We start from the raw sequence: 12,047 nt of genomic DNA, 5'->3' as shown, positions 1-12,047 counted from the left end.
TTTGATCATCTAGCTTAGAGAATGCATTGGAGGTTGTCAACTAATCTAATTTTACTTGAGATGACATTGTACGATGTCATTTGGGCATGGATTGGCTATCTCAATATAATGTGACTCTTCATTGCCAAGGCAAGAAGGTGTGCCTAGACCAACCCGATCTATCAGCGTTAGTTTTTCAAGCGATCAGGACGGTTGATGAGGGGAAGATTGTATTAGCGTTGAAGATCTTGAAGTACTGCAAGTAGGGGTTTATAATATTCTTGGTGAGTGTGTCCGCTATGAATAGTCAGGAGACACTATTGGAGCAATTGGACATAGTCTACGAGTTTCTTGACATATTTTTGGACTTATCGGGTTTGCTGCCTCACCATAAGATCAAATTTTTGATCGAGTTAGTGCTTAAAATGGCATCGATGTCACAAGCATTGTATTGTATGGCACTTGTCGAGCTCGTAGAACTGAAAAAATAGTTGCAGGAGCTTCTTGACAAGGGGTTTATCAGACCGAGTGTATGACCTTTGGGTAAACTAGTCTTATTTGTTAAGGATGGATTTATGGGGCTTTGCATTGACTATCACATGTTGAACCACGTGATGGTGAAAAACAAGTTTCCTTTGCTCATGATAGATTATTTGTTTTATCAATTGTGCACAACGAAGTTGTTCTCGAAGATTGACCTTCATTCGGGATATCACCAGTTGTGAATCAAGCCAGAAGACATCGATGTCACAAGCATTGTATTGTATGGCACTTGTCGAGCTCGTAGAACTGAAAAAATAGTTGCAGGAGCTTCTTAACAAGGGGTTTATCAGACCGAGTGTATGACCTTTGGGTAAACTAGTCTTATTTGTTAAGGATGGATTTATGGGGCTTTGCATTGACTATCACATGTTGAACCACGTGATGGTGAAAAACAAGTTTCCTTTGCTCATGATAGATTATTTGTTTTATCAATTGTGCACAACGAAGTTGTTCTCGAAGATTGACCTTCATTCGGGATATCACCAGTTGTAAATCAAGCCAGAAGACATCCTGAAAATGGCTTTTCGGTCTAGATACGGGCATTACAAGTTTTTGGTGATGTCTTTTGGACTCACGAATGCCCCAACAGTATTTATGCACTTGAAGAATCCAATCTTTAAGTTATGGTTGCATCAGTTTATGATAGTGTTTATTGATGACATCTTGATTTACTCGGAGAGTGAGGAGGAACAAAGAGAGCATTTGAGGATTGTTTGAGGAAGAACACAGAGAGCATTTGAGGATTATTTTGCAAACACTGAAGGAACATAAGTTGTACGCTAAGTTCTCTAACTGTGAATTCTCTCTCGATAGAGTTATATTTCTCGAGCATGTCATATTAGGGAATGGTGTAGAGGTGGATCCGGCAAAGGTGAAAGCAGTGTTACCTTGAGAGGAGCCAAAGACGGTCACGGAGATGAGGAGTTTCTTAAGATTGGTTGGATATTAACATGGATTTATCAAAGACTTCTCTCATATAGCTGCCCCGATAACGAAGTTGCTGCAAAAAGAGGTGAAGTTTGTTTAGATGTCACGTTGTGAGGAGAGTTTTCAAGAGCTAAAGAAGACGCTATCATCAGGATCAGGAGGGTCCATAGTGTATAGTGATGTCCTAGGAACCGAACTAGGTTGTATCTTGATGCAGGATGAAAAGGTAATTGTGTGTGCTTCTCAGCAACTGAAGGTACACGAGACGAATTACCCAACGCTCGACTTGGAGTTAGCAGTCATTATCTTTGCATTGATTTAGCATCACTATTTATATGAAGAGCAGTTTAAGGTTCTATCTTGCCACAAGAGGCTCAAGTATATATTTATGCAGAAGGATCTGAACTTGAGACAACGTAGGTGGTTAGAATTCCTCAAGGATTATGAGTTTACCATCGCTTACCATCCTAGTAAAGCGAATATGGCAGCTGATGCACTGAGTAGAAAGACTTTGGTTTTGACTGCCAGCTTGATTGGGTGAAATTGAGATTTATTTGAGAAATTTATTAAGTGTCAACCATTTGTAGATAAAGTCAGACTCATCCATTGTGTAAAGGATGAGAGCGCAACCCGAGATCATAAATCCAAATGAGGCATTACAATCAGATGATCCGATGTTTAATAAGTTATGTGAGAGTGCTTAGAAGTTGAATGCCCAATTCCATCATGAGAAAGTTGGGACCATTAGGTTCGAGTATAGATGTTGGGTTAGAAAGGCTTTTAGAGAGGAGTTGATGAGTGAGTACTACAAGTTGAAGTATTGCGTTCATCCTGATAGCAACTAAATGTGCAAGGACTTAACAACAAATTTATTGATAGAACGAGATAAAAAAGGGTGTGAGATGTGACAGAGTTTGTGTCTCGATGTCTTACTTGTGATAAAGTTAACATCAAGCACCAGAGGCCTAGTGGAATATTATAGTTGTTGAACATCCCTGAATGGAAGTAGAATAATATATCGATGAACTTCATAATGAGATTACCGAGGATTCGTCATCAACATAATGCTATCTAGGTGATAGTGGACCGATTAACGAAGAGTGCACACTTTCTACCGATCAAAGTGAATCATACCTTAAAGAGCTTGGCAGACTTATACATCAATGAGATCATCAGACTATACAGGGTACCACTTTTGATCATGTCGAATCGAGATCCCCCGCTTTATGTCACATTTCTGACGCCAGTTGCAGAAAGCTTTGGGTACCAAATTAAAGTTCAATACAACTTTTCATTCATAGACCGAGCATATGATGTAGACTTTTGAGGATATGTTAAGAGCATGCATGCTGGATTGGGCTGCAGATTAAGATAAACTTGTGAAGTTTTAATACAATAATAGCTATCACACTAGTATTGGTATGACTCCATATGAAGCTCTATATGATAGACCTTGCAGATTTCTGATGTGTTGAAATGAGGTTGGCGTTGGAGCAGTTGAGTCTCAAGGGCTTATCCAACACTATTTAGATCAAGTGCAATTGATTCGTGAGCGATTGATAGATGCATAGAGCTGACAGAAGAGCTACATCGATTAGCGACGTAGGAAGCTGAGTTTCGCAGTGGATGAGCACGTTTTTGTTCAAATATCGATGATGAAGAGCACTTTTAGGTTAGAAAAAAATGGAAAGCTTAGCCATTGGTATGTGAGACTTTTTAAGATTCTTGAGTAGATTGATGAGTTGGCGTATCGAGTGACACTTTTGCCTCAGTTTTTCAAGATCCAAGTCTTTAAAGTATCAATGTTAAGGAAGTGTGTACCAGACCCCTCATATGTTATTCAGTACGAGGCAGTCAAAATGCAACTGAACTTGACGATGAAGGAAAGGTTGGTAGAGATTATGAATTGCCAAGAGCAAGTACTTCAAAGCAAAATGATTTCGTTCATAAAAGTGCGGTGGCAACATCACATATTAGACAAGTACACTTGGAAGCCTAAGACCGATATGCACGAGTATTACCCATATTTATATGGTTAGTTATAATTTCATGGACAAAATATTTTTAATGGAATAAATATGTAATATCTCACAATTTTTTCTCTATTTTTAATTTAATAAGTATAATTTTTAATTAAATAATGATAGTTTTTTATGTCTAAAATTAAAATAATATATATTGCCCTTAACGTTAAAGTGGATCTTGGACCAGAAGACTTTCTATTTCAAAATAACATGGGATATCCCCTCTAAGGAGTCCCTCTTGTTTTATAAAAAACCCCATATGAGCCCTCTCTCTAAATATCGATTTTGAGAGAGGGAGAGGGCTGAACAAAAAAACAGGAAGGTCATGAGATAAAGAAAGAAAGAGATAGAAAAAAGAAAGATCTTCTCTAACGATTCCTCCTTCCTTTCACGAATCTACAGCAAGGTGCGGGATTTTCTCAACTATTCCGATAGATGAGAATGGTGCATGAGCCAAATCCAATGTGGGTTTAAGGAAATAAGGATTTAAAACTCAAATTTGTATTTGAATGAATCGTTCTAGGGTACTGGGCTTTCCATTCAAAATTTTTAAATTTTTGTTCATTACATCAAGATCCTTGTATATTTTCTTTGGATTTAATAAGTTGTCCGGATTGTGTATTAATCTAGTCATATGGGTCATGTGTTTTGGGGTTTTAATAACCTAAATTGGTTATGCGTTTAAAATAAATCTTAGCATGAATTGTACATGCCTGTGGGAGCGAGTCTGGTTATGTGTTTCTGATGTTGTCAGCGTACATAGATTTTTTTATGTAGGTTATATAAAATTTGATATGTAATGTCCCCGTCCAGATTTATTGCATGTACCATTTAATTAAACTTGTGACTTTTTTTATGATTTACGGGTATAAATTTTCAGGATTCTGATTTGGTTTTGATTTTGGGTCCTGCCTGTATGGTTTATTTTGTTGGGAATTAAGCATGAACTAATGGGTTTTTTTTTGTTCTGTGGAGATTGCATTTTACCATGCTTGTGTTAATCGTTAAAAAAAAATTGAAAACTTGCTTAATTGCATTGACTTATTATGTACCATGTATAGTTTTATGTGTGCAGCGATTTTTGGGATCAAGTGCAGTTTCAACCCACTCTTAAATCTGTTTGGAAGGTTAAGGTGGAGTGAACCTCAATAGATTCGAGGATTCAGGTGGACCGAACCTCAATCGATTTGAGGTTCTGATTCACTAATTTTCTTTGATGGGTTTGGACTGATCCATAACAAAGGTTGGGTCGACCAACTTTCCTTGGTGGGTTTAGACTGCTCTACAACAAAAAATGACAAAAATCGAGAGGGGCTAATTATATAATTTAGATTTTTGTGAGCCATAGATTTGTCCAAACAGTGTCAAGCGGGTTGGGGCTGATCAGAGTCAATATATATAAATATATAGAAAACCGTTTCAGACCTGGGGTGAACCTGGATTTTTGACAGGGATGTGAGTATGAATTTCATTTGAAGGCGTTAAATCTGAATTTAATTAAGAAAAAAGTTGAATTTGGGCAGTTATAAAAGTTTAGTTTTTGCCATGTTATTAATTGAATGTTTTTTGACCGGCATTATAAAATTGATTTTTTGTTTATGATGTGCACGGAATTTGAGCAATGAATATACATCGGTATTATGTTTCAAGTGAAAACACCATGAATACGAATTGGTATTTCTCTAATTGTGTATGATTGTTGTTGATGAAGATTTGCAATGTCATTTATTTACATTAAATTATGTAGTAGTTAGGTGTGAACTACATATATTACAATAAATTATGTAGTAGTTATGTGTGAACCACAGATAGTGAAGCTAGGAGCGTATGTTGCTCATGCAGTAGTAAGTTGTAAATGCATTGCAAAATTATGTTATACTATTTTTGAATTAATTAAACTATTAAAATTAATAGGGCAAAGTCCCAAATTTGTTATTGTATATTGATTTGCATAAGTGTTCTTGCGTAATGAACTATTAATTGATTAAGAATAGTAAAAGAGATCATATTGTGTAATAATTTTCTTTCTTGGTGGCCTTCTGAAAATGTAGAAACCTTGAATGGCGGTCACGAAGGACCGTGAGAATACTAAATGCCGTGTGCATTATTTTTTCTTAAGAACCTCATGTATGATTTGTGTTCCCAGACACTATTGTAGAAAACTTTCGCTACTTTGCCTCAGACTTCACTACAATTATTGGTATATCAAGAAAGTGACATCAATGAATGTTAATTTTCTTGTCATCTTAGCATTTGATGATGACCCCAAATGTTTCGATTGATGATTATTTTTTTACTTCGATCAAAGACGTTGGTCGAAGAACATTAATAAAATACAAATTATGTGTTAAAAATACAAAAATTGCCTTAAACTTCAAAATTTTGGCCCGTTTTGAGTATCTAAATAATTAAAGCATGCATTGATCAATGCATCCCTAAATAGTTACTTTAGTAGGAGATTGTTGGTTGTTTTATTTGAACTACATATATTGCAAATTCATTCTAAATATGTGATATTTGTTAAGTCATCTTAAACTTAAACTTAATTTGATTTATGTTAAATTTATTTTGAGAAAGTCTCCTACGATAACTTCGGCTCTTACCTTATTTTTAAAAATCTTTTTAAGTATTGAGACACAGTGATGGAAGGACAAGCTTGCTGGAGGGAGCAAGAGCTATGATACAATGACCCAAATTCTAACAGTTGTGAAGAGTTTTTATTTTGAAGGAACATTTAGACCCTAAATTGAAACTATTCAACTAAAATAAATTCAATTTCATTTCATGGTTAGATTTATTCTATGTCTGGAATGATTGTTGGGTAATGTATATCGAGTCCCTAAGATATTTTCTTGCAATATTTTTAAATTATTTATTGTTTAAAAAAGTTTTATATTTTTTGAAAGTGAGTTTAGGGTGACAAGCCATCATTCTAATTCATGCACTATAATAGGAGTGACCATGCAATATCCATGAGTACCTCAACTAAAGCATGCAGCTTTAAAAATGTGGAAAGCAACAATCTAATGGTATGTTAAATAGGGATCTAGCAATCCGTTATACTAACATTTAGATAAGAAAATAGAAAACTATGTCAATGCTACGCTTATTTTGAGACGGTTAATCACATAACAATATGGCTCAACCTTGAAGAGAAGAGGAAACTTTTTATTCAATACGAAATATTTATATGTTTAGTTTAAGTTCCTCAATCTTAAATAAAAAGTACAACTTCTGCCAATCATAAAAGTTAAGATCAAAGAACAAGGAAAATGATGGAAATTACTTGAAAATAAATTGCTTCCAACACTACCATGAGCCATATACTCATAGATTAGTACTTGGTCATCATCGTCACAATAGTATCCAATAAGTTTCACAAGTTTGGGGGTGAAAGCTGCCCCAAAAAGATAACCTTTGTCTGCACATTCAAAAGAAACTTGCAACTCAATATAATTAAAGGGGCAGCATGTTCGACTTTTGGAGTGGGTCCAATAGGAGGTGACCCAGTTTGACACGGGGCACACCAAAAGACAAACAATAGGGAGGGGTTCACACACATGAATGTCATGCATGTAACACCACTCTCCTCCCACTATATATAGAGAGTGATGGTTGTTTGATTAGTGTAACCAAGTTTGATTAGTGTAACCAAGGTGCCCTCTCTCTCACATTGGGCTCAATGGGTTCAAAGGTCTTGCTCACCTTTTGACCTGATGAACTGAGCTCATCGATGGGCTGAAGAGAACAATGACCACCCACATCTTCACAAGCTTTGATCGGACGGACCGACAATGGCGACTTTTGGTTAGTGTTAGCTTTTGTTTTCACCAACATTGGGTTATGGGCCCACTCTTCGTGCTACTACTGTGCATGTGGATGCATTAGCGGATTCTACCAAGGTCATCATTTTTTTAGAACCCTTCCTCCTCCCGTGACATCCCTCTATCTATTTTGTGATATTATTAGAAGTGGACTGCATAGATTTAAGCAACATATTATAAGTCTTTGTCAAAATGTACATTCATGTGAGTCTCTATTTATTCTTGTTACTCTTCCTATTAATGATAATGCTGAACTAGAAGAAATTCAAAGAAGAATTTTGCAAAAGTGCAAAAAAATATTGATCACTGTTCTAGATTCTGAAGATGACACTAAAAAAATATTGTCTTAAGGTTTGGCAAGTAGGTTCTAGAAGATAGTTTAGTTTTATGATCTTTACAACTTAAAACTTGAGAGATGAAGATTGACATGCAAAACGTTGGTTAAATGTAATGTTTTTAGTTATCATAAAACTCTTAGTTATGACTTACCGCATTTTAGTATGACTTAAATGTAAATTTAATATTGTTAGTTAAGGTTTTAATTGTATTTAAAATTTAAATTATATAGTTACTTTTTATTTAAATTGTCAATTATGCATGATTTGTTATTAATTTTAGCAAGAAGAGAAGATGATTATGGTTATTGAGGTTTTATATAATATTTTGTTTTTGTAATATGAAAACATAAGTCTTGTTGCATGTTCTTAAATGAAAAGTCATATTTAGCTCATAGAGACTTTATATGTGATTTTATGGTTGTATTTTGTTGTTTACTATTTTACTTGATTTTTTTTATTTAAAATTTTTGAAATTTTTTTATAAAAAGTTTACGATCCATCAAGATAAGATGTTACTTTGGGCCCAACTGATATAGGTAACAATACAATACATACAACCTTTTGTTGAACACATCTATATGGTCAGATTTAGGTAACTTGTGCCTATAATTTCCAGCTCAATAGTTCTGTACCTATTATTAGTAGCACACACACACACACACACACATATATATATATATATATATATATATATATATATATATATATATATATATATTCACGAACACGTGTGTAATGTCTATATTACAAATATATACGTAACATGTCATTCAAGCATAAGAATTAGGAAAGCTTACTAGCTACACATGTAAGTTAGATGGACTTGTTTGAATGTAATACATGTGATTACGCTTTAATTCTTTAGTTTCTTATTGTGCTAGCTGTGTTGAATGTGTTTGTCTGTCGGATTTTAGAATTTATTTATTTTTGTATTTTTTATATTTTTCCTTTAGGCACTGATCAATACCTAATATGTCCTCAGGCATATTAGACATTTTTTCAATTTCTACTTATACACCAGAGGGGGGTAAAGTAGCCCAAGGAAGACCAAGGAGGGCAAGGATTATTCATGCCTCCCCTTCTTCTCTTTCACTTCTACTGTATCCACTTCTCCTGTTCCTTTCTCTCCCCCATCTCTTCGCCCTCCAGTGGATGTGCAAGGTATCAATGACTTGAAACTCATAGGTGCAAGTTGTTTTGACTTAATCTGACTCTACAGATGTGTTCTGCATAGTCAATTGGTTAAAGATCCACACTTGGATCATGTTTTTTCGATAAAAAAAAGTAAAATGTTTTTATATCATAAAAAATTGGTGCATTTATAACCGTAGATTTTTTAATCACTAAAGTAATGTAAGCAGGATTCGGGTGATTAAAAAGTCGATCCCCGCCAAACAGCCCATCCAGATCTTATCTATAAGGTCGGATTCACATAAAAGAACACGAGTTCATCACATTGATACTGTATGCACATCCACACCAGAGAGTTATATGTTTATATTTATGTATATATAGGAATAAGCAAAGCATATTTGATTTTATCTATATTTGTGTATGAATGGATTTAAATGTCGATACATGTATGATTTAATTGTCTAGTTTCCTTCATAAAAAATTATGTTTTATTTCAGTTGTTTAGCCTCATAAATTGTGCTGAATATCTTTTTCTAATATTTTTCAAAATGTATTCTAATTTTTGTGTTTTTTTTTCTTTTTCAGGTTCTGATCAGACCAAGTAATTCTAGCCTAGTCCCAAATTAGGCATTTTAAAGGTCCATCAACTAGGAGCCAACTAACACTTTTTTGACTAAGTAGTTCACAAAGAGCAAATACAAATAAGATTTTACATAGCTTCTGCCAGTCAATCCTGGAAGGATCTCTAGCGTTTTGATTTTCAAGCAGGAAGTCAATCAGGGGGGCAGGCCTTAGCATCATTGTTGTTGACACATCTACGCCAAAGAACGAAACATTAGTTGTTGCAGTCAAGGACCCATATAAAAATTATATATGAGATAAAATAACCGAAGAAGAAACCCTACCTATATTCAATGACAGGCCACCCTGTGCGGGCCGGAAAGATGAATGGAACCCCCTGCAGCCAACTACACCTCCACCAATATCAACAAAGTTTCTTTGATCATCCTGGAAAAACAACTGCCGAACAAGCAGGCAACCTACACATCCATACAAAGATGCAAACATATGTTGGAAGCAAAGGAAATCAGGGATGAAATTGGCAGCACACATAAAGTTACTAATCATCAACACAAAGTTACCCACTTTTTTGCAGCATGTCCAGAACCCGCAGCGCCTCTTGCGCAGATTCCTCTCCCCTCATAGCTGCTTCAAGTTGTAGAAGAGGTATATTTGCGGAATAACTGATTTCAACATCAAATTTTCTGGACCTTCATTTACGTTTAGGTTTAGTTTAGGTTTACGTTTATTTCATGAGTTAAAATAAATAAAGATAGTAGAAAGTTCAATATGTTTGAAGTGTCGAGAACTAAAAGAAAGAATCCAAGGAAAAAAAGAGAAAACATAATGTGGCACTACTGGCGAGAACTTGATTCTTCCAAAACAATAGTGAAATTTAGGGATTTTTAGGAAGCTCCCCGAAGGGTTTTCACCTGCAGAACTTGATTCTTCCCCTGCAGAAGTGTTTTCACACAATCTCTTTTGGGCTTTGTGCATTTCACACAAAACCCATTTCTCAAGCCCGACAACGAAACAAACGGGACATCAAAAAAGACTATGAACAAAAAATTTTATTTTGTTTACAACAAAATATGTGTCATGGAGGGCTAAAAGGGTATAGAGCTATTTATCAACCAGCACATCAGGCACTTTGGTTTAAGCTTAATGGAGGGCTCAGCCACTGCATCATTGACCAAGAAATAAACAGTAGCTTTTTATCAACAAAGAGAAAATAAGATGGTTGAATACAAAAATTATGATGCAGGGGGAGATTAAACAACACGGCAGTAATCGTTACATGTTGACATCCACTAAGAAGCAGGTGAATGATGTCAAGTTAATCACTGCGGTCCATCGCAGGCAAGTAGTTTGGAGGGAATAGCCTAGCCCCAATCAAGATTACAAAAGGCAAACCATGCACATGCAGAGAAAGAATATCTTGAGCAAGTTTATACAATAAAATTTTGTGAAATACTCATATCCATGGATAACCCTTCAGGAATGGAAAGCTAAAAGCAAAAATCAATAGTAAAAAAATTATTAAAATCTTAAGTGCGAGAAAAGCTAACAGCAGTGAGCAAACACACCTTCTTCAATTGTGTGAAATGTAAATGCTAGGAAACAAAGAAAAGGTATAGAAATTTTGTGCAAGGCACCGATGGTGGATTTTAAACTGTCATTAGAAGGCACATAATAAAGAGGAATAAAAAAGCAGATCAACCATAGACATACAATGCACAGAAGACCACCAGCTAAAGATTAATTTTCAGTTGCAGCATTCCAAAGGCACGGTTAGCTTCCTTCACTTTTTCGGAACAGTCCAAAGATAGGGTCAATATCGGTTAACTGTCATAATACAATTTTCTCATCCATATTGCAGCACGCATTTGTTCACAGGAAATAGCCCATCTAGTCAAAGTAAAGGTCCTTGGGTGGGAATCAGTAGTGTGAAAATATTTCATGAGTAAAAGATTTTTTCCATATGAAACTGCAGTAGCCATACTTCCCCTGAGGAAGTGTTTTTATACGATTTCTTTTGTGCTTTGTGCATTTCAAATGAAAACCATTTCTCAAACTGGTTGTTAAAACAAATGGGCCCTCAGAGAAAGCAATATGCAGGAATCTTTTTTCTTTTGTTTCCAATGAAATGAGGTTAATGGAGGCAGAAAAGGGTGTAGAGGTATTTTCCAACCAGCAATTTATGAACTTTGGTTTGAAATCAGCTGCTGCATCATTGCCCAAGAAATACATAATAGTTTTTATCGGAAAAGATGAAAATTAAATTATTAAATATAAAATTATGATCCTCAGTGTACTTGAAGGAAAAGCAGACGACCTTACATGTTGACATCTATTAAGAAGATGATCAGTGATGTGAACTCAGTCACAGAGGTGCGGTCACAGGCAGGTAGTTTGAAGGAATTGGCTTAGACACCAATCAAGATAAAGAATGTCCAAAGCAGGCGCATGCAGGGGAAGAATATTTTGAACAAGTATACACAATAAAATTACGTAAAATACTCACACCCATATATAAACATTATGGCATGGAAAACTAAAATTAAAACCAATAGTAAAAATTGTTAAAACCTTATGTGACCAGCAGACACCTCATTCAATTGTGTCGAATGCAAATCCCAATACTACGAAAGGGTGTAGGAAACTTGCGTAAGATTTTCTACTGATATACAAGGCACAGAAAATGAAGGAAACATGCA

At 35.3% G+C, this 12,047-nt stretch overlaps 1 long non-coding RNA gene across 1 annotated transcript; it reads right to left on the bottom strand.

Annotated features, from left to right (window-relative positions):
- Positions 1 to 8,830: 8,830 nt before the first annotated feature.
- Positions 8,831 to 9,928, bottom strand: LOC149813077 (uncharacterized). The gene is made up of 2 exons (XR_016428285.1): positions 9,675 to 9,928; positions 8,831 to 9,584 (listed from the first exon to the last, which is right to left on the bottom strand). It is a non-coding gene; the product is annotated as an uncharacterized LOC149813077 (long non-coding RNA).
- Positions 9,929 to 12,047: the final 2,119 nt, after the last annotated feature.

The sequence above is a fragment of the Nuphar pumila genome, chromosome 16 (genome assembly GCF_984573655.1).
Source record: "Nuphar pumila chromosome 16, dmNupPumi1.hap1.1, whole genome shotgun sequence".
Taxonomy (NCBI): domain Eukaryota; kingdom Viridiplantae; phylum Streptophyta; class Magnoliopsida; order Nymphaeales; family Nymphaeaceae; genus Nuphar; species Nuphar pumila.
This window is presented reverse-complemented; position numbering and strand designations above follow the sequence as displayed.